General features: G+C 32.5%; 1 long non-coding RNA gene across 1 annotated transcript; it reads left to right on the top strand.

Moving 5' to 3' along the window:
• The first annotated feature begins 467 nt into the window (after window positions 1–467).
• On the top strand, window positions 468–24,109 carry LOC146996352 (uncharacterized). The gene is made up of 4 exons (XR_015041908.1): window positions 468–561; window positions 1,163–1,234; window positions 23,749–23,817; window positions 23,899–24,109. It is a non-coding gene; the product is annotated as an uncharacterized LOC146996352 (long non-coding RNA).

Here is a 24,109-nt window from a genome sequence, read left to right as displayed (position 1 = left end):
TTAAAATTTTAAAATTTCGGAAGTATAATTTTAAAAATATTTTAATCATATCATTGTTTGGAATTAGAAAGAAAAAAAAACAATGCAAAGGAACTAAGCTGAATTTTAATTCTGTTTAATTTAAAATAAGAAGCAATTTCTTAAGCGGTTCTTAAATTAATTTTACCGCGAAATTTGATCTTCTTAAACCACAAATTTTTCGTCTAATTTTTGCGAGAGTGTTGTTCCATTTACTTCTCTGCTTTGTGCGCGTTTATTTTTAATTCTAATCCTTTGGTGTGTTTCATGTAATTCTAAAAGGTGTGCGCACTATATTTCAATTTGTCAAAGTGACAGTTAAACCACTTTTCTGTTTTAAAAGAAGAAGGCCTCAGTTTCGCGTCTATTCCTCCAGGTGTCGTTAGCGTCAACCGGGAAACTTTTCACAATGTGACGTCATCCGGCTGCGAGAGGAATATGATGATTAACGACCCTTTGCTCGGGGAGCACAGAGAGACAAGTCGGTGTGGTTGGCACACATTTGGCGTGATATTTTCATTTTGGCGCCTTTTAAACAAGAAGGTGAAGAATTAGAATCCTCTGAATATTCGAAGACAAGAAGACTAATCTTTAATTATCTAATTTATTATGCTGATAGGAGCATTTGCAACGGCTGCAAATGCATATGTCATTAATCAATGCTTATCAAAATATTCAATCAATTTATGAGGTTAATTAAAATAATTTTTCCCTTTTGCAAATGCATCGCGTTGCGTTGTGATCAGATTTCAATAATCGTAATGGCCTTAGAAAAATTAAGATTTGGGTTTTAAACGTTTTGTCTTGCATGAAAAAAAAAAGTTATGGACGTTTATATATTCTGTTTTCAGCATAGATATGTGTGTATATATATTATATATATTAACTGAAATCCAAATAGATTGTAATTTTAGAATTGACCATTGCTAAGCTAAAAAAGTAACTTACTCAAATGCTTAACTCAAATGAATAAAGAAGCAAATAATTAAAACAATAAATAATTTTTATACGAATGCGAAAAATTATGCATGAATATTTTCACGTAATTATAGCAATCTAAAGCGTAATTAGTTTCACGCGTTTCATAAGTTTCATTAAAAAATAATTTGTTATTTAAACTTTACTTTTTTTTTTCTCTTTTTAGGAATAGCTAGAAGAAGGAGAGAAGTTCAGACAACCAATTTATGTAGCTTCATATTTGTGGAAGTGAACAGTGGTAAGTTAGAACAGAGAGATGTTAATTTAGGTTATTTGAATAACATGTCAAAGCATTTCATGGCTGTCTGTCCAAGGGGAAGGATGCTTTCGGGGAGAACTTGTTGAGGGAAACAGGCTCAAAACCACGAAAACCAACCATGCAGCCAGCCTGTTTGCCAGGATTTGAAGTCGGCTCGAACTAAAACTTTCAACGGTCTTAACCATTCGGCCACTGGTGTTGGGCAAAATAGAAACAGAAGCGTAACTTATTTAGTAACAGACTGCTTTTTACTTAAAATCCATGCTTTAGTTGATTTAAACAGCATATGTGGTAAAGAGAAGGTTGGAAATAGTTGAAAACTACCCGAACTTTCATTACAATAAATATGCATATATACACTAAGACAAGCCACATTTAACAGGTCTGTTAACATCTAGTTTTATTCTAACATAAATTAGCTTCGATAACTGAAGTTCTGGTACAGTTGGCTTTCTTCGGACAGCCGTCGGTTACCCGCGTAAAGTCGCTAGCCCGGGGTAACAGCGTGAACTATTTTCTAATAATATGAGCAGCAATAAATAGCAGAAGGTGAAGATGAGTAAAATGATGATGAAGCAGTTATTTATGGCATATCAGTATTTCCCATGTTGGGAAGAGTTTAAAAAACTCGCCCTAGCTTCTTTCATAAAGATTACATGGAACGAACAGAGACGTTCTACTAACTGCCAGTAGTCAAGTCTGTCTAGGATAATCTGCGACCGTCAGTGTAAAGCAGGGCGATTAACCAGAGTCAAACAGAGTTCAAAAAGAAATGCTAGTGATTACAAAAACAAGTTTCTTAAAACAATTTAAGAAATCTTACAATAATAAAACCTATCAGTGTATGTATATAACAGAATAAAAACAAAAGGAATCGGTCAGACACATATTTAGGAATAGTATATTGCACAAGTTGGAGGAGGGTTAGGAGATGTGTCTTAGAACGGCCTTTGGCCTTTTTCTGTTTACATGAGCATTGTAAACATAATTCAAAATTGGAATAGTTGCATTGTTGACTTCCGGAATTTTCTGGGAGAAAGTTTCGGCTAGTTTGGTCATACATGCGTTAATTTCTGGAATTTTGAGTTCACGGTGAATCGCCCAGTTTCTAATGAGGGCAGCCTATTGCGATACCAAACAATCTGTGTTCGAATCCCAGAGAAGGCATGGTTGTAACTGTCAGTCCCTTCATAAGAGGCAACGGTTGCCGTCTATTAGGTGCCTCCACAATAAAATGACCACCATTTCTGACCTTAGGAGTGGTCAGTGCTAAATAGGCAAGTGCCCGTTTCTCCATTGCTATACTCGATGATGTTAAATGTGAGTCATTTTTGAAAATCTTTGGATTTTGAGGGCGTCTTCAGTTACTTTTTAATTGGTGCTTGCTTCAGTCACAATCTTCTACACCCTTCAGTTGGCAACGTTAAAAATGACCTGCAAAGAAGCCCGATTTCCAGACCTTTGCATTCTTTTTAAAATTCCTTGTTATCCAAAATGTTGGCTTTGAACTTTTACCTTAAATGACTGTCCGATTGGATGATTGGGCACTCCAAGCGCAGGTGTGATTTGCAGTAGCCCTAAAAATTCATTAATTAATATACAGTGTTTTAAATAAGTGTTATGGAAAAGATATTTAAATGATTCCCAATAAAATTGTTTCAGGAGGCGGACTGTCAGTTTAGCAGGACAGACATGAGCTTAGTTATCCAACAAAGCAATCTTTTTATTCGACATCTCTGATATGCTGCTTTGAAATGCCAAGTGTAAGCATTATAATCTTTCATTGCCATTTACATATGCTTTCCTTTTGCTCACAAGAGCTTTATTACGTTTTTAACTCTTCAATAATACGAAATCTTATATTTTAGATCTTTCTGCTGACTGAAGCAAAACTGTCTTCTCCTCCGAAACAGCCAGAAATATTCCTTACTCGTCAACAATGCAGTATTCGAGTATCGTGTCTTTTCATGTCTCTAAATAAAACAACTATGCAAATGGCTTAATTTCTAAAATGGAAAATACTGCAAACTCAATGGATATCAGTGAAGAACATGATTAAAAATATTAATGAAATTAAATGCATAAAGTATTAAGTTTATATAAATTCTGGAATTTCGAAACTAAAACTTCATTAAAATTGTATAACGGCAAGTTTATCTAAATTTTTTATTATATAATGCAGTTTTAGTGAAAAATTTTTCTTTGGTTTCATGATATCGTGTAAAAAATTACATCATAATAATTTTTTTAAATAAGTTATTGAACTCAATGATATTATTTCTCAGAATTTTAAGCAATATGCAATTTAATTGATATTAAATCGTTGGTGAAATATGCAAAAATCACAGGTGCTTACTGTATAATTTCAAAAGATTAACTGGGGACAGCTTATTCTCAAATAATGCATAACCTTCAGAATTTATATATATATAATGATTAGCGAGATATCAACTTTTTTATTGATAACTACTAAGACACAAGATAAAACTCAAAAGTAAAGCTTAACTTTATTAGCAAAGACTTGTGGTCAGTAAAACTAAAAGTTAGGAACAAGCTTAGCTTGGTGATTTACAATACAGCTGTTTGCTGGTAAGCTACAGCAGAGATGTTAATTATAAGAAATCTTTCGCAGATTTATAATAATACAGTTTGTGCTGGAACTGGAACAAGCTAAATTTCTAACACATAGCGAGCTTTGTCAAATCTACGGTTATTCTAAATTCCTTTTTTGCAAGTATAGCTTCTGCAGTCAGATTGCAGAACTCGCGACGAAACCCATTGAGATTCTGTTTAAGATTGCGTCTTAAACTATGCTGCAGATCGTGAAATTTTGGTCTGAGTGAGTAAAGAACTGTCTGAGCGATCGTGAAATTTAAGTTTGTGCGAGTAAAGTTACGAGACCACATAGAAAGTAATATGAAACTCAGTATTAGTAAAACTTAAAATTATAAATGTCGCAGTTTGAGCAAGGAAATACCAGAGCCAGTGTCCGATGTTTTATACATTAATCCAAGCATATCTGCCTTTTCCTGAGAATACTTAATTTAAGAAAGTACTTCTTAGAGATATTGACACTGTAACTGTAGATAAGATTCCTCACCGAATTTGGGACAAACTAAAAGTCATATACTAACATGATTTTCAAATCATTTTTGGAATAAAAGAGTCATGGCGACTGCCCCTTTAATAAGACCATTTCTAAGAACGAATAATTCTTCTCAGATTATAAGTAATCGTTATCGAACATTACTTCTGTAAGACGACCACTTCTACAGAAGACCCAAATTATCTGAAAGCATGAGTAATCATCTTAGAAAACATTCATTGTTTATGCATAAGATAAAAGAGGCCAAATCATTTAAGAATCTGCATATGCATTTCTCATGATCGCAGATATTTTTATTAAGAACAAGGAGAAAAAAACACATTATAGATAGTTAATGGCCAGTTATCATTTTTTATTTAAAATACGTTATAGATATTTTAAGCGTACACAGTGACATGAAAGCTATATCTCACAGGCAGCGATAAAAGTTGCTATTCTTTTTTTCACTGCTTTTCTTTCGCTAAGAAATTAATCATGTTTAATTAATTATTACGTCAAAAAAGTGCGTTCGACACTTTCTTGACACATTAATTAATCAAGGAATTTTCTTATCTCCCTTCCCCCTTTATCTTTTTCCTTCATCCGAATTAAAGGAAACAGTTAAAGCAACGAACTTTTGTATGGATTTTCCTTCACAGGCTGCCATTTAAACCTCTAATGAGAGAATTAGCAAACCACAAGGCATACAAGCTTCAGAAGTTATTGGTCTGTGTTTGTATAAGGCAGTACGCTATGTATAAGTTATTTTTAAGGCTATATTGTATGACGTCATTCAAAGGGACGACATTTGTAATATAAGGGTTTGCCACTTTTGTTATGAAAGTTACGCCTAACTTCCCTTTGTATTTTTTAAAAGTTTCAGGCACTAATCTTAAATGAACACATGTTTTACAGTTGACACCGCTTAGTGTGATCACGTTTGTCCACCGCTATTTTAACATTATTCCGACCAGACGGGAAAGCGGTTATTGACTCTGATTGCTGTAGCCCGGGTTCGAATCCTGGAGAAGGCATGGATTTAGTTTATCCGTCCCTTCATAGGAGGCAACGGTGATCCATCTAGGTGCCTTCGTAATAAAGACACCATCGCTCCCCTCCTTAGTTGTGACCAATGCCTATAAGCTAAGCCAATGCTAAAGCTCGCCATTGGAATGAAACCAAATAATAATAATTATTATTATTATTATATTAACCCAGTGATTAAAACGACGAGATAAAATAATCTGAGTATTAGCTACGGAATTTAACTAAATTAGTAGACATATAACTAGAAATATATAAATAATAGTTTTATCATTTGTTTAAGTAATTTATTTCTATTTAGCTAATTTTATCGCTCCTTTCCTTAGTGAGTCAGATCTTAAAATTTTTGAATCACACTGTTGGTTAGATCTTTAGTGAAAGCACTATTAATCTATGAGAAAATAATATAGCTTAAAGCCCATTTTGGTACTTTTTAATTATTCAAAGCATCAAAAAATTCCTTTGAGGAAAACAAGAATTTGCTATGATTTTCCTTTTCTAAACCAATTTAAATGGTTCTTTTATTATAATAAATAAATTTATATAATATTATTAACTCGTCATATTTATAACATTTATAGTGAAATGCTATACCTGACTAAATTTTTTTTTGCTTACATAATATTAAAAACAGAAGTCTAAATATTCAGATACAACTCTTTAAAAACTTTATTTGAGACGTAATTAAATTCAGCTGAACTAAAACAGAGAACTGTAATTCAATTTTCTTCGTATAACCAATTTAATTTCCATAAATGGAATTTACAGTCTGCTATAATTTTATTACGCTTATTGTCTTTTTAAGTTTTATTGACTTCTTTTCTGCTTATTAGCATTGCTTTAGAGAAAATATCGGATATTAACATATCATTCACTTAAAAAACTTCAATATTGCTGTTGCCAGATAATGTTAGGAAAAAATTGGATGTTATAATACATTAAAGATCTAACAACTTAGACATAAAACAGATCTCTAAGATGATTTTCTTCTCGAATTTCTGAGAAATGCCAGATGAATTTAAGACAAATGATGCATTGATCGTAACATAATCGCCTTCGGTAAGCTTTGCAATAATACGTTCCGAAACATAATAAGAATATTATTCATTCGCTTAAGTTTCCACTCTTTACTTCATATGATGGAAGATAAACTTTAGAATCAAAGACTTTATTATTTATCGCTTTGTTCTTTGTATTACATCTAGATGAGAAATTTTGCAAACTACTTCAAATTTACGAATTTTTGGATAAAAGTTATATATGTATATTTTTTTGTTATTAAAAGTTGTTAATTGGATATTTTAGAAAGCAGCTACTAAAGGCCTTTAATTGCGAAGTCCTTGTTTAAAAAAAGTGAGTGGAATCATTGAAATCTTTTTACTTTCTTGTAAAGTAAAAGAAGTATTACCGCGAAAGGTTTCAGGTATCGTATGTGAAAGGAAATATCCATTTCGATAGTTCCTAAATCCTTTTGGACTGTTTTTTTTTTTTTTTTTTTTTTTTTTTTTTGCTTGAAGTCTGTACGTAAAGACACAATAAAGGACTCGATTTTTCAGAACGTTTTGAAAAATGGATTTAAAAGGCATTTTTTTCGCGATGCTTTTTCCTACGTACATACGTATCTATGTATCTCGCATAACTCAAAAACGATTAGTCGTAGAGCTTTGAACATGGGACCGTTATAACATCTAGTTGTGCACTTGCTTTTTTTTTTTAATTGCAATCAGCAGTATCAAACATCTATCTCTCTATCTAAGTATATATGTGATAAAAATTAACTCAGAAGTAATAAGCAGCAGGAACTTTTATGTCGTAGAAGTGTTGATTCCTAATGAATGTTAAATTGGAGGCGAAGGCAATCTTCCTTTTTTATTTCAGAAAACAGGTTGCGGTCACAAACAAGGTGACACATTAATTGTGCTTATTCCAAAAAGCTTGCATTTTTGATAAATTTGCAGTAAGAAAGGAGGAGCAGACAGACTTTAGTCCAGCTAGGCCATAAAGTAGAAAGCAAGTGCGTTATGTTCAGGGTGAAATAAAAGCCCTTACCCGACCTTTATTTTCGTAATCGTTGGTGGTAGTCATATACTTCCAATTATAGAAATGTTTTAAATGACGAAAATATTCATGTTTTGTCAGTGTAAAATTTTTAAAAAATCTTCGTCAAATAACAAAATCTAACTTTAAATGTCCCAGTTTCTATATTTATATTTGGGAAATATTTAGACTTATTTATGAAAAAATAAAATTATAAGAAGTTTGACTCCAGCACGAATATTCAAAAATATTTACTTTCAAAATTTGCAACTGTGGATTTTATTTTCCACTTGCCTTGAGGAATCGGTTGATTAAGTTAGAAGATTTCGAGGAAATAAATTTAAACGAAGTTCAGCAAACAATGTCTATAATTTAATAGGCTGTACAAAGAAGTCATATGATGTTCGCATCAGATATTTTAAAAAACCTAAAATATGCATGCAGTATATATAAATATGCTCATATCACGAACCGAGATGATACGAAAAAAATCTTTGGAGCAACCCGGCTCTAGTTGGAGTTCCTACATGATGATACAAAGCAGTTAATCTAGATAATGAAGTTATTACTGGTAGGAATAATTTATAATGTTCATGTGCCAAATATATATTCTATTAGCACGAACTAAATACAAATATATATCACAGCTGTTATCTAATAACGCACGTACAGCATTGCTCCGGAGTATCCAAGGTAGCGTGGTGAATTTTCTGAGAATGGTGAAAACAAAATGTAAATCTGTATAATTAATGATATGCAATAACGTACAGTAAAGCCACGATTTTCCATTGTGACATAACATCCTAACTACAAACAAATTTATTAAGTAAAACATAAATCTATATCATAGCAGGCCATGTGTTACATCATACAGTAAAGTACGATTATCGGAGGTATTAGGAGAAATTTCCCGAACAAGAGAATTAGAAGCAAAACATAAGTTTATATCAGAACAAATATGTAACTAATCTCACTTGCCTGATCTCATCATCAGAACAAGCCCACGAGATTTTTCCTAAGGAGAACAAGATTACGTCTGTCGTTGGCAAAAGCCTTGAGTACTATATAGGTAAGAGTACGATTTTGTCAATTCCGCCTCAATCTTGGGAGATAGCACCCCGAGGAATGGGTTCGAGGGTCTCCCACCCCTCTTCTCTTACCACCAATCCACACAAAAGGGCTGGGCTCGCCTTATATTTAGAGTGACACTATGTGTTTACAAACATCCATGCCTTTTCCGGGATTCGAGCTACTAACCACTATCCCACTTGAGCGACAGAATTAATATATAATAATTTACAATACAGTCTTCCTAAGGGGATTCTCAGTGTTCATGCATTCTAAGTGGAAGGGGGGGACCATCAATGCTATACCTCAACTAAACAAAAGGTCACAACCTTTTTTACTAAATAAATATAAAAAGATCTGTCAATTTATGTGGTAAATTCTCTCTTTTAGACACGTTTAATGTCTTAATAAATAAAGCTGGGCAAAACAAATAAAAATAACTATTATATATTTTATTGCCATTTATACAGTGCGTTAATACATACCTATTGTATATATTAATTGTGTACTAAAGATTAGTTTCTCCAATCTTTGCGGTGCATCATTTGTTAAACAGTTAAAGATATACCATAGTTTGAAGAATAAAAGTATAAATCAAGTGTAATGGTATTTTAATGTGAATGGTACACTGCATAAATAATGAGAAGTAACAAAAAGAATTCTTATTATACTTTGTTTTTTGTCACTTTGAACTTTCCTTAAAATACGTTAGATTTTTAAATAATAGTTAATAGTTTTTTTATTTATTTATTTATACTGAATGTGTGTTGCTTTTCGACATAATAGTCTTCTCAACATTAAAACACCCAAGTACAATATTTTACTGTTATAAGGTATTGAAAGAAGTTGTTTCAATAGAGTTGCATGAGAAATCTTATATGTCAGTATTTTGTATGCCAGTTTAGTTTTAAAATATCACGGTAAAATTTTTATGAAGTGTAAAAGTCACTGTTACTCATATAGGCTCGCTTCGAATATTATTCAGCCATCGGTTAAATAGAGTTTTACTGCAGTCTGAAAAAGATTAGATTTTAAGTTTTTAAACACTCTTTTTGATAATTGATATAAAATTTTAATGACTTAAAGTATTTCAGTACTAAATTTGTAGATAAAGCCCGTTCTTCTCTCATAAATAAAGTTATTTTGAATATTTTATGAAAACTTAACAAGGACGAAACCGAAACCCCTCCAGTAAAAACTTAAATTCTTAAAAATTTAAAAATAGGAAACACAGTTATTTAGCAAATATGCAAACAATCGTGTTTAAACAATTACGAGCATACGCACACAATCTGAAAATGAAACGTAGAGCATTGCACGGCAATTATTACCTCAATGGATCCCAATCAGACCAATTCGATAATTATTACCCCCAATTATTATGCATCCATTGCCGGGATCCGACCCGCGCTAGCATCCCATGAGGTTTAGAGTTGAGGTTATCCTAAGTCTAGGGGTATTGCCCAGGCTCGGATTACAGGTTTGTGGACTAGTTGTATATGAATTTTCGCCTCCCTCCGGCCTGGTGTGTCACGTGAGTACAAGCCAGTCTTAAGGAAAACTTCCACATAGATTTCCGCACATAGGCTAATATCCTTAGTATACTTTAAATGCAATTCTCTTAAAGGGGAAAAAGATTAGCTGTTAGTTTGTCACTTTTTGTACCTTTTTACTTCCTTGTACGAAGTAAAAAGGAAGTAGTGTAATCGCGAAAAGTTTCAGGCAGCATATTTCAACGAAAATATCCATTTTGACCGCTATCGAATGCAATTTAACGATGTTTTTGCGTGATATCTGTACGTAAGGACAGAATAAAATACTCGTTTCCTCCAAAAAAATTATAAAACTGCTTTAAAATGAATTCTGAAGAGAATTTTTCGTGGCGTCTGTACGCACGTATCTCGCATAACTCGAAAACGAGTAGCCTCAGAACGTTGAAATTTTGTATATAGGACTGCTATAACATGTAGATGTGCACCTCGTATTTTGGTTGCAATCGGCCGCACCAAACGTATATAAATACTATATTTATATATATATCCACATTGTTACCCGGCACAGTGATCTCAGTTTCTTTACTCTTATATGTTTGTAAATTGTACATTTTTTGCTTTAAAAATGATTGAATTATGTTGTTCTTATCTTCCGTTTAAGGTTTTTATGCCTTTCGTAATTCTGGAAGCAATATTTGTACAATTATCAACAATTTAAAAGCTGTTTAAGTGCGGTTAAGTTTAAAATAACATGGCGGACATATTTGTTTTCGTTTGAAACAGCAGAATTGTAGATTTGTTGCCAATCTAGAGAGACTAAGCTTCGCAATAACAAAAATAACGCCTTCATTTATTATTGCGAATTAAATCATGCTTAATCCTTTCTGGAATTTTTTCGAGGAAATAAGTGTTTAAGATTTACTTCGTAATTTTTAATACGGATATTTTGAGATTTTATGTATTTTTGCCTTGTCGCGAAGTGAGAACTGAATTAATTGAATGAGAAATACTCAATCGTCTGTGAAAAACTGTTTCTTTTCTGTTTTGTTTGCTTAATTTCTTTCATACATCGTTCTAGCTTTATTATAGTATTTGAATAGAACATGTGGCAACGATAAGATAATTCTTCAAATGATATAAATTTTGTGCATTCAGAGTGTCGTTATAGTAAACAAATATAGTGAATTTTAGAGAGTGCATGTATTCTATTGTGGTTTATGCGCTGTCGACGAACTAGATTTAATTCAACCCAATCAATTGAAATGAAATTCAAGAAAAAAATGCGTATAATTTAATATTCGGTACAATAAAATCATGTGGTGTCCACATCAGATTTTTTAATTTTTTAAAGGCTCGTTTCTTCTAATTAGATTCATATAGATCTTTTATAGTGTGTTCAGCTATAACTAGACTGCGATTTTCTTTATATAAAACATTAAAAAAACTGTCCAAAAGAATAATATATTGCTGCGTGCATATGAGTTCGCAATGGATTGAATGCACACAGAACAGATAATAACTTGTTAAAATTTACTTTTTCAAGAGAAATGTTTTACAGTTCTAGAATTTTCTACAGAATTACTAATATAGCTCTTTTCAGAAGCATGGAGAACATCAGTAGTTACACTTCAAACTACTAAGATCGTTAAACACAGCTTAATGCAAAGCGTATCTAAAATCCGAAGCTTTAATGGAAATCTCTCAGTACTCTAAACTCAGCTCTGAACTAAAAATTGAGAACTCATGCTCTTTCCAGGCTTATACAGTTTTCCCCGGCTGCAGGGAAACTTCTATCACCTTCCACATCTCAAAATTACTGGAAAGAATATACGATTAAAGTTAGGTATAATGGCCGGATACGGTTGCAGTTACATATAGGGATCAATTACAGTATCAGTTAGAGTTATACAGGAATCGGATCCAAGTGTCACCAAATGCTCGCCAAGTTTTGTGACTTCTGTCGATTTCTTGCAAAATTTGGCAACAAAATTAGTCAACAAACCATCGTCACCTTGGCGATATATCTCCAATTTAGCGATTTAGATAAGATTTACCTTAATGTTAAATATACTTATTTTTCCGCACAGCTTCGATTTTCGAGTATTGCATGTTAGATTGCGTAGGAGATACTGTAATTTTACACATAATTTCTTTAAAATTAATTACATATATACAAAATTCGTAACAATATCTTGTTCTTCCTCTAGTTTAGCTAAAAACGACCGTGCTTATTCTTAATACATATTACTACTAATTAGCGGTTTTAGCTAAAGAAAATTGTTATCTTCAGTATATTGCATAATAAATGAAAATAAGCCAGTTCTATTGCATAAAAAACTTAAAGTATTCATGTAATACATATATTTGGTGTAGTCAAATTAAAACGTGACGGCAATGCTAAAAATTATCCTCATAGAAGGCAATAGAATAGCCAATTTGCCAAATAGTACAAGATAAAAATAGGTTTCTTATTTCACATCAGAAGGACAAACCATGCATGGTGTGTAGTACTGGCTCACCTTTAGTTAGAGAGTATGTCTGATGAACGTGTTGTCTGAAAATACCGTTTTAACTGCGAAATTCTTTAGTAAGTGAATAATTAGTGTTCGAACTTTCTTTTTTATCTCTCAGATGCAAAAAGACGATATAGACATTTATCAAAGGATTCCTGCCGTATATATGAGAAAAATATATGAGAAAAATTATTGCACTCGACGAAAAACTGTGGAATGTACGATTCTTTCAATTTCGTGAAAGCCTGCTATAAAATGCAACAGCCAAATGCAATTGCTACATCCGAACTCATGGTATAAGAAAATGAAAGCACAAAAGTACACCGTAAGGTGGCAATGCATTCTGAGCAGAATAATCATTAAACACACCTATCATAAAATGGATTATTGTTAAATATAGCACTTTTGTGTCCTCGCGGCCTGATATCACAAATCTGGTTCTTTTCTGTTGTATCTGGTGCAATGGAAAGCTACATGAGAAAGTGATTGTTTCTTCTTAGAGGAAAGGTTTCATCAATTTTTCATTTAACCAAAACAATTAGCATAGAAATTTACGAAAAATATTATCTACTTTTGAAGAATTCTTTCTTAAACTTTTAAAGTTTTACCAGAGCTTAAATTGTGCCAGAGCCCACCGGCGACTGGTTCCCATACTTCTCAGTTTTTGAGATAAACCATAATATTAGCCGGAGCGCACTGGAGCTCTAAATGAAAGGGCTCTGGAACTTCTTTTCTGTAAGTAAACCCCAATTTCAACAGACAACTTTTATTTTTAATAATAAATATGCCTTAAAAATACAGGGTGTTTCAGCAGTTCGATTACAAACTTTCAGGAAAGATAGAGTACACCTAGATGATGGAAAATCATATAGTGATGCATGGTCAGAAACGCTTTCCTGGAGCGGTAGTGACGACACAAAACGCAAGAAAGGATGGACACGAATAGGGTCAGAAAGTATGTTTATTGTGCTCAATGCAGCTAAAATATTAGGAATGTTAAATTTTTGCGTACATTAACAGCCTCGATGTGCGGCTGAACCTGAATGTAACGTATCCTTGACATTGAATCAGCAAGGGTGGTCCAGTGCATTGGCCAGCAAGATCCCTACACCTCACTTGCATTGACTACTTCCCTCTGTAGTTACGCCAACACACTGATCTATCCCCATTAAGTCGGAGGTGAGAGGCCTGCACCGCGGTCCGAGATCGTAATTTCGATGTCGTAAAATTTAATTCTTTCTTTTATGACAACTGTTGTCGATTTTTGTTTTCCATTTCTTGGTTTCTGCTGTACTAAGCATAATAAACATGTTCTCATCTTGTTTGTGGCCTACGTTTCTTATGTTTGTGTCGTCACTACCATGCCAGGAAAGCGTTTCCGACCCTGCATTGTTATGTGTTTGTCCATTGTCCGCGTGTACGCTATCTCTCCTTAACATTTGAAACCGAATTGCTGAAACACTGTGTATCTTCTGACTTCTGAATGCAAGTCTCAGACATAAACTGTGGACAGAGGTTGAGACTTTTAAGGAAAGAAAAGCCCCCATTCAAATGTCAAAGGCTTATTTCTCCAGAAAATGCAAAGAATTTATGAGAGTGAGTAAATTTTTTTGTTCCTGAAAATACCGAAAGTGATACCGTGGTATTACGCGTGCCATGCTAATTGCTTCTCTACTGCAGACCTCCCGTAGACGTTTTGAACGACGTTACCAAACGCGAGGGACCACTAATGCCACTAGTACAGAGGAAGCTTACATTTATTCTCACGTTGTTATCGGATCGTATTCAGGGAAAATTTCCGCTTAACGACTAGAATTCTATCGACGGGGTATAGCGATCAGAAAGTCTTGCTCTTCCCTCTTTGTTTTCAAAGTTACATTTTTCCGTTGACATTTCCATCCACATCCTCATACAGTTTCTAGAATTCTTACTATTCTCCTAAGTGACGCTTTAATCGTTTTAACTTTTTATTGATGTGCTGCAAAAAAGGTTTTTTTTCTGTCTATCCCTTGAGGTAGTATATTATAGTATATTTAATCAGGGCTTAAATTCAGACAGAGTTCGGCTGAACTACTTATTGCTTTTGAATGGAATTGTAACTCCAACCGGAGCCCCAAATAAAACGAGGTCTGATAATTTATTTTTATTTAATTATTTATAACTAATTTAATAATTTATTAAATTTCTATCTATCTCTTTACGTTACTTTTAATTTTGGTTTAATTATTTAATTATTTCAATTTTTAGTTAGTTTATTATTTATTACTTTTTTCCTTCTTCCTAACAGTCTTCCATAGGGCTCCGGGACTTCTACTTCTAATTTTAGAAATTAAGCCCTGGGTTTTACACAGTATAAATAAAAAGTAGTAAACTAGAAGATTTATCTGCAAGAATATGTATTTTATACATGAAAATTCTTCTTGTAATAAATCCAAAAGAATGTAATCATTTTTAAATAATAATAGCCTACTGAATTACTTATGAAACTATCATTATCGTTTTTAGTATTGTTGAAAAATTATCGACATTTTAGTGTAAACACAGAGATGCAATTTGAAAGCAAAATTGATGCTATGTAAAAATAATGAATCACTCAAGTAAATTAGAGTCTTGATTTATTCAAAGTAACTTCCTCGAGAATCCGTAAACGCATTGCATGATCACGAAGAGCGCAGCGCAGAAGGATTGTTAGTAAGCAATTAAAGAAATGCATTTTGAAACTAAACTCACAATCACAGTTTTCTATGTCGTGAGTGCAATATTCAAATTAATGTCCTTCAGACTGGTGCTTTTATTTTGTAACAAAGGAAATAGGCCCATAAATTTAAATCTGTCAAATAAGCAGGCTGGATTAAAATACAGTGTTTTTAAGTGGCCTAAAAACTCTTGAATGATTAACTATGACAAGGAATATATTATCGAGAGGAAAACTTATCAGCTTTGTTAACCCAAAACAATGACAGCTATTTTTCAGAACATACAGATTGTACATTTCAAAAGATACATTTCCACTGCTGTTATTAAAGGCATCGCAAACAGCAAAATTTCAAAATAATTTGCTACTGTTTTCACCACCGAATTATTTATCAATTTTAGTCCAAAGGAGAAATTTGCCCAGAATGACTATTAATTTCGTTTTGGCATTTTGCGTCGATACACGAAAAGCGTTGTTTCTCTTTTCAAATTGTTGCTACCAAATATTATCGCCCTTTATTATATTTAAAAAAAATAATTAATGAAAAATCTGCATGAATGTATGTACGTTTCTCGCATTGTGATAAAACAACGGTACCTAGAGCCATCAAAATTTAAATAACGAAATCTTCCATAGAATATGGACATGTGGAAGCCATAATTTGAATTTGAAATTTGTTTTATTATCGATTTCATATTTTGTAACACTTCAACGAATTTTTGATTAACAAATTAAACGATTTCAAAGCAAACCATGGTAACACTGTACCCCCCCCCCCGAAAAAAAAAATCTCCAGCGTATCGAAGATCGGAGTATTGGAAATTCTAAAGATATGTTCATTTAAAAATTATTTTGCGATGTTGCTGTTGAACTGAATTTTATGTTTTAAGTACGAGGAACATGATATTTAATAAATAAAACTAACACACAAAATGTTAAAAAAAAAACACCCCTTTAGACGTAATTTAAAATATCAAACCTTTCAAATTTTTTTCTGTTTACTTAAATTTACATAACGCGACTTATTTTTAGCAGGCAATTTACTATTTCTTTTCAGAATTATATAGGAATAAATATCAATCATGTAGTGTTATTTAATGGCTTTAGTAGGGAAATTTCGTCCTCTTTCAATTACTGTAATGAATCTACTGAGCAAGGTACAGCGACTTGCATCCAGTAAGATTTACGTCACAACCTAAAATGCAAGTAATTATTTAAAGAGCTTAGTGATATGACTATGAAATGAAATAAGTTTTTCAAGAAAATTTTATTTCAAGTTCTTAATTTATCAATACATCTTTCTTTTAATGCCACATTAAATAAACTAAAAGTAACTAACACGGCAGAAAAATTATCTTTCGCTAAACAATTCATATTCGATTTCATGTAGGTGATGTCTTGGAATACAGTTTGTGATGCATGAAAGGGAGAAAAATCTCAGCTGTTATCTCAGCAGTTCTTTTTGCTTCTATTTCATGCTGTATCACAGGTTCTATTATTTCCATGTCCAATTAACTATTATTTCCATATTGCACCGTACAAAAATTCAGTAATTTAAATCCGATTGATCTGAGCTGCACATTTATCTAATGTAATATTTTTTATTATTTATTTTATATATTAGTCCAAAAGAGCAATTTGCCCAGAAGGACTATTAATTTCGTTTTGGCATTTTGCGTTGGTTCACTATAAATGTTGGTTAACTTTTCAAATTGTTCCCACTAAATATTATCGCCCTGTATTATATGTAAAGAAATTAAATAATGAAGAATCTGCATAAATGTATATATATTTCCGCACTAAGATAAAATAACGGTACCTAGAGCCATCAAATTTGGAACAACGTTCGTTTCCACCCGAATATGGGCATCTGGGAGCCCAAATTTGGAATTTGTTTTATTATCGATTTCATATTTTGTAAAACTTTAACGAAATTTTTATTTAGAAACTCAAGGATTTCAAAGCGAGCAATGGCAAACTGTACGGAAAAGAAAAAAATTATCTCCAGCGCGCGAGAGTGTGTATCGGAAATTCTAAAGATATGCTCATTTTAAAATTATTTTGCGATATTGCTGTTGAATTGAATTTTATGGTTTAAGTGAGAAGAACATGATATTTAATACATAAAGGTAACACAGAAAACGTTAACAAAGTCCCTTTGGACGTAATATAAAAGCTGAAAGCTTTCAGATTTTTAAAGAATTACTTTAAAGGAAGTAAAATTTTATATTACTTCAAAAACAGGACACAATAGTATTAAATTCTAATTTTAAGTCTGATTAATGCTATTATAATATTTTATCTATGCAGAGAACACAAAAGATACATTTTTTAAACTACTGTCATTATCTTTTGAAAAAAACTTAATTAAATTTAAATTCACATCAAAGTAAAGGACAAGCAGATTAGAATTATGAATATTTTATTTTTCTGTCTATTGAACGTATGCTAAAATGATTCCTCGATTCCTTATTTCAAACGTCTTTAATATAACATTCTTAAACAGACAAAACAAACTCATTAGCAAGGAAATTTTAATTAAAGTTGTCATTGATTTAGCTGTCAATAACTTATCAATCGACAGACAGAGGTTAAGCAATTCAAATATTAAACTGAAAGCATTTTGAAATTATATAATTATAAAAGATCATTATCTAAAGAACATTACGTGTCATTTAAAGTTGCAAAATGTTAACTTTCCTGTGTTTCTAAATGAAAGGAAAGGAAAAATATTATTAAAATTCTTAGAAGAAACTTGCAGCAGTTGCATTATTAATTATTTTTAATTTTATATTATTTTATGCAATATTACTACTTCGATTCATTTTACTTTTCCATTGCATTTCACAAGTCCGTAAAATGGGAAATAATGTTTGGATATTTTAGAATATTTTAATGCCATTTAAAATGATATTTAGAATACCTTTAAAAATTTCAGTATCATAATTTTGTCAAAAATGTATATTTTAGTCATCTGTGAGTTCTGTTTCCCTATTTTACAATAAAATCTATATTAACACTTATTTAAATATATATATAGAGAGAGGGATTTTAATAATGAATTACATATTCTTACCAAAACATTTCCTGGCAACAAAGTTCTATTTTATTTTATCAAAAACATTTTTAAAAATTTGTCATTAATTACAATACTATTAATAAAACCCTACAATAAAACTATTAATTGACTTAAGAATGTAAATGTTTTTCTCTGAAGCAAATTTCTGTTACTAACAAATCAATTTCTCTTCAAGTCGCGCTGTAGCCAAATGCGTGAAAGATAATTGTTTTGATAATTTTCTTTTCTATTTCTACTGTGTTTACTACTTCAAGAAAATATTTTTAAAATAATTTGTTTATAATTTAATTTTTACAGTTGTTCATATAAAACAGTTGTCTGCAATTCGTTTTGCATACCAAAGTTCCATTTTTGACACAATTTTCAGACTTATTTAATTTAGAACCAACGCCAAAGAACAATTTTAAACTTTCCAGCTTCACAATCGTTCCCAGGCGTTTTACTAAATGTCGCAGATGAAATGAAAGCAGTAATTTCGTGTCTTAGACGGTAATTGGTTTTATATTACTTAAATCTGTATGAATTTTGGTTAAGATTGTTACCAGTTATAAAATTGCTTTAGTATTTTTAATGTTCTGTTCGATTTCATAACTTGAGTCTTCTTCATTACCAATTTTATAAAGATTATTTCTGTTCGTGGATTTTTATCATTGCTTTTAATATTATTTTTAACTGTATTGAAATCCGAAAACGTTGGGAATGAATTTGCGAGTTTTTTCAAGAAAAAATTCAATTTTTGAATTCATATATTTTGTGAAGCCACTTGATTGTTGGTAAGTTCAATAATTAATAATTATTAAATAGCTTACCTTGAATTTTCATCGACTTATACCTGGAAATACTTGAATTTGACAGACTTTATAAGTTATCAGAATTGTTTACATGTTTTCATTCTTTTAGCATGGAATATTAGTCGTTTGGTTTTATTTTATCTGTTGCCACAAACGCGTGACAAAATTAAAAAATACATTAGGAATCAAACATCTGGCGCTAGGGCAGCGCCATCTATAGAGAAATGATTTCTAACGAGAATAAATTTATTTTCGGATTGGCCATGTCCTTGAAGAACACTGAGTTCAGAGGAATTAATTTTTGATTTTAATTTATTTTAATTACTTCATTTTCAATGTAATTTTTATAAAATAAAATTTATATGTGATAATATCTTGTGTCTCGTTACTGATATTTTTTACAAAAAATTCCATACGCTCTATTTATTTCGCAAAATTAATAAAATTTATGAACACGAACTTAATACGACTTAGGTAACCAGTATTAAGTCGTACCTCCTGTAGTTTAAGTCGTGCTACGTTTAAAATTGGACCGTTATCATAAAACTTTCTTTGCCTCAATTAATGTATTTATACAATTAATTACAACATTGATCACAAAGACCATTTTTCATTTTCTTCTCAACTCCAGCAAATAAGTCGCTACCCATCTTTTGCATTTTAGGCACTAAATCATATTCTCTTCGCGGTCTTCCTCACAAATACTACAGGAAGACTAACACGATGTGAAACAGTATGGTTGACGACGGGGTAACTTGTTTGGCCAAAAGAGGTACGGTTGGCATGATATTATGCTTAATATTTAAAAGGTAATTTGTAAGTGGTGGTACGAAATGCGTAATCTTACCCTTACTACAGTGTGACCTAACTATAACGCGAGTGACGCTGAAAGAACTGAAGTCGTGTTGCCACACCTTCATGATAAATTATAGGATTTTCCAATTAAAAAATACTGAATATTTAGACCAGTGATCGAGAAAATCTAAGCATAGGTGCGTCATCGCGCGTTCGAGTACCGATGAATAGACCGGTTGCATAAGCGATTTCGTACATTTTCGCATTTGTAATATGAACATAAGCCAGTTTCTTTAGAAAATCTTCCATGAGGCATTTCTTACCATTGGCAGATAACTTTTGCATACTCTGAGATAACTGATTAACATGCAAACGAATGTGGTCTAAATAAATTATTCATCGATATGTTTAATGTTTAACGTCAAAAATAATTCTTTTGCAGTTTAGTCAATACATTAAGTTAGGTTATTTGAATACAGCAAAGCACAAGAGAACTATCTGCTTTTCAAGGGAGGATGCCTTTGTGGAGGATTTTCTAAGGAACTGACTCGTATACAAGTTACACATGGCATTATTAGACACAAATTATGAATGAAATAGAAAGGTGCGAGGTGCAATAAACAGAGCTCATTCGTACCTGCGCACGATCGTACATGCGCAAATCAAAACTGCATTACATATTTAGCTTTGTAAAACTATTTATGAAGAAACCTTTCTGAAATTTTCGGCTGTTAATACTTAACTTAAATAACTTCTTTAAGTTAAACTTTTGACTGAAAAGATGATTTCATGTTCATTTCAATCGACGTTATATGCTCTAAGCTTCTTCATCAATGCATTCACAACTTTATTTACCTCATAATATGAAAATATAATTTTTTACATACATCACCGTTTCTATCTCCCATACGCCTTTGCTTTTATCCTGTTACATAGTAAATTTTTATTAACGATAATATGTTTGGTAAATGCGTGATTTCGGGGTTGGGTAGTTTCGTGCAGTTTAAGCAAATCCGGCGTAATATCCAAAACCACGTTATGTTCAGCCATATTATCTCAGACCAAAACTATCTGCATCTTAAAAAAAGCTATTAAAGGTGCAATCTTCGACCCCATGAATTTTTTAAATTTTCGGCAAGAATGATTTAAAGAATACTTTGCAGTTTGCGCATACCGAAGCCTTTTTAACTGTGTTTTAGAAATGGCACCTTGGCGAGAAACCACTGTTTTAAAACTCGCCAAAAACGAGCGTTTTTGGCTTATCATCAGCTTAGGCAAACCTATTCTCTTCCATAAGTAAATGTTGGGCAAAGTGCAAAATCTTGTCCCGGCCCTGTAGAGGGGGCGATATATTTTAGTCAGCGCTCTGTGTCAGTCGTTTGGTGTCACTTTGTTCCAGACAGGAGTTAAAGAGAGACAAATGATTCCTTTTTAAGGAAGAATAATCGCCTCCGCTCCTCTGTTCTTTCGAAAAGAATGTTGTTTTTGTTTATACTGTTTTATCAATATCTCATTTTCATTCCTTGGTTTAAAGCCAAGTGTCGTTTCCTCGACAAATGAGAGACTTGAAAAATGGGCTGATGCTTTATATCCATATAGTTATCCATTTATCTATATTTATTTATCTATATTTATCTGTCAGCAAATTCTACTTACCCAATAACTTATTCGCCTCGATTTTTAAAAAATTTTTAAACCAAAGTAAACCAATGACCGTCCTTAAGAGCAGCTATAAATCAGATTTGCAATAAGTATATAATGATTTACTCGCTTCGGAGTTTACCAGAGGGCTTCTAGGTGGTAAGGGGATAAACCGCTGAAGTTCGATTAAAAAAACCGATTCTTGCAAGGATAAAAATGGTTGGGTGAGATTTCTAGTAATTTGCCATCTCTGGACAAAATTTCATGTTCAGAAATATCATTAGCATCCCTTTCAAGTGAAACTCTAATGTATTTTGCAATTATCAGTTTACCTTAGTTCAAGAGATAAATTAACCTTAAGGATTATCTTTACTTTATCTTAGTTCAAGAGATTAATTAAGTTCAAGAGATAAATTAACTGTTTGGGCTCACTTCTACCACCAACATTGGTGGGCTAAGTGCATTTGGAAACTCCTGTGCTCCTGTGTTCATCTCTTCAGTTGAAGCTTTCAAGCTATTTATTTCGTGTAAGGGGTATTCAATGAAGTCAGTTCACAGATCAACTGAATTTGGTATACCATGATTGACTATATTAGATCACTTTAGTATTTATCTGTGAGACTTCATATCGATCTGTAAGGCGCCATATCGAGGCTATTTATTTGATTTTCGTGAATGAGCTGTCAGGCGCAGATGTAAACATCTCTATTTAAACATGGCGGACTTTTCTAGAAACATTCCCTGATATCACATCAAAATCAAAGCTTATGTTCTGGATTGAGATCAACCAACTTATGGTTGGCATAACTAGTAGACCAGTAGCCGACCAGAATAAACATTTCGGGAGTATTCATCTCTACCATATCATTATCTCTATCATATATATATATCATTATATTAATTAAATAATGAAAGTTCAATAAGAGCTTCCTGGACACAATTTAGTTAAAAAAAAGTGACGGAGGCTTTTTTGGTAAAAAGCATAAGTAAGTAGATCAAAGCCAATAGCCAAGTTAAATCGCACAACTCTTAAACTGGTTGTTGGCTTCAGAAAGTAGATTCGAAACACGCAGCTTTGTACATGAACAATGAAAATCCCACATTTAACTCCTGTTATAAGCCCACATTTTTGCAATTAAATGCGTATGAAGGAGAATTCTTGGAAAAGCACAGCCACTCATCGTTGCACACTTATCCAAGATACAGAAGATATCACACAAAGGTGACACCTGGTGAGATCAGATTACATACGTTAGGAAAATTCTATTTTAAAGGTGGGTTTCTTCAGAAAGCAGCTGAGACCGAAGTTCTGACAAGACCAATATTGCGTAGAACGATAATCTTTCTACCACAGAATCAACAAGGCAGCTCAGAAACCAGTTTAGACTCCATGTCGGTATTTATCTTATGCAGGTACTCTATTAAAATTATAAAGTTTAACTTGCTTTTGTAGCATAAACTAATCCAAACTCATAACATACTTGGACCAAATCATCGTTTAATATGAAGTAAACAGCGAATTATCTCTTGGTCTGAAGAACAATAAAGTCTTGAAAAGGTTTAAAACAACCGTTTTATTAAAACAGGTCTTGAACATAAGTTGCACGTCTCGTGCTTAAAAGTCAACCACCACCTGAGGCCCGTAACTTACAGTAACAGGATGGAAATAAGCATACGGAACACCAGGACTTTGCCATATACGGAGACAGGTACGGTTCCTGATGCCACTGATCCAGTGAACATCCTACAGAAGCTCCGTGCAAACTTTCCAAAACATTTTCACAGTTATTATTTAGAAGAATTTGTATACTGATAAAACACTTTTTCATAACAATTATTGCTCACAAATATCTTGCCCTTGTTCCGAAAGGTATTTTAAAATATTGTTAACTTTGTGATGAAATTTTGGAATATTTATTGACGTATCTTTGAAACCTGCTAGTTCGTTTGTAGGTTGATCTAACACTGTAATGTAACACTTGCGTTAATGGGTATCACAAGAGATAGTGTTCTGGAGATCCCATTTCGACACATACACAGTTATCTGAGGAATAGATATTGATCTCGTATAAATAAATGGGGAAAGGTCCATGTCCAGATATGAAATGATTTAAACGAGAGTTACTGAGACATCTTTTCCCGTTTATTACCTTGATTACTTGGATTATGCCATGTATTTTCCTGCATTGTGGAACAGAGTTCCATTCGTTCTGTCAGATTTGATTTATTTTCTTGTTTGTTTCTTTTCCCAGGTGTGACTTGAACTATTTTAAATTCCTATCTTCGGAATCAGGAGTAGCAGCCGCAACTTTAGTAAGAAGGTCTGCATTTTTCTTTCATTCATTACCTGCGTGCGTTTTCAGCCAACTAAGCGAAATTTTAATTTCGCTATTTTCTTCCAGGAGGTGAAAGATTTCTTGTGCTGTTGGAGAAGGATGTTTGAAATTCGTTAATGCATGTAGCGAAGAAAGAGTAATTTAAATTATTAGGTGACAGGTGAGAGCAGAGTCCGGACATGCGGGCGACTTTTACTGACTATTCAGATCCGGCAACTGTCCAACATTACCAAACAGAGGTTGATATTGGAAGACAGACGTATTGCGGATTCTTGCA

The sequence above is a fragment of the Stegodyphus dumicola genome, chromosome 7 (assembly GCF_044657685.1).
Source record: "Stegodyphus dumicola isolate Sdum_Otavi_A_Nest chromosome 7, ASM4465768v1".
Classification (NCBI taxonomy): domain Eukaryota; kingdom Metazoa; phylum Arthropoda; class Arachnida; order Araneae; family Eresidae; genus Stegodyphus; species Stegodyphus dumicola.
The sequence above is the reverse complement of the archived record's forward strand: the minus strand, read 5'-3'. Positions and strand labels throughout refer to the sequence as shown.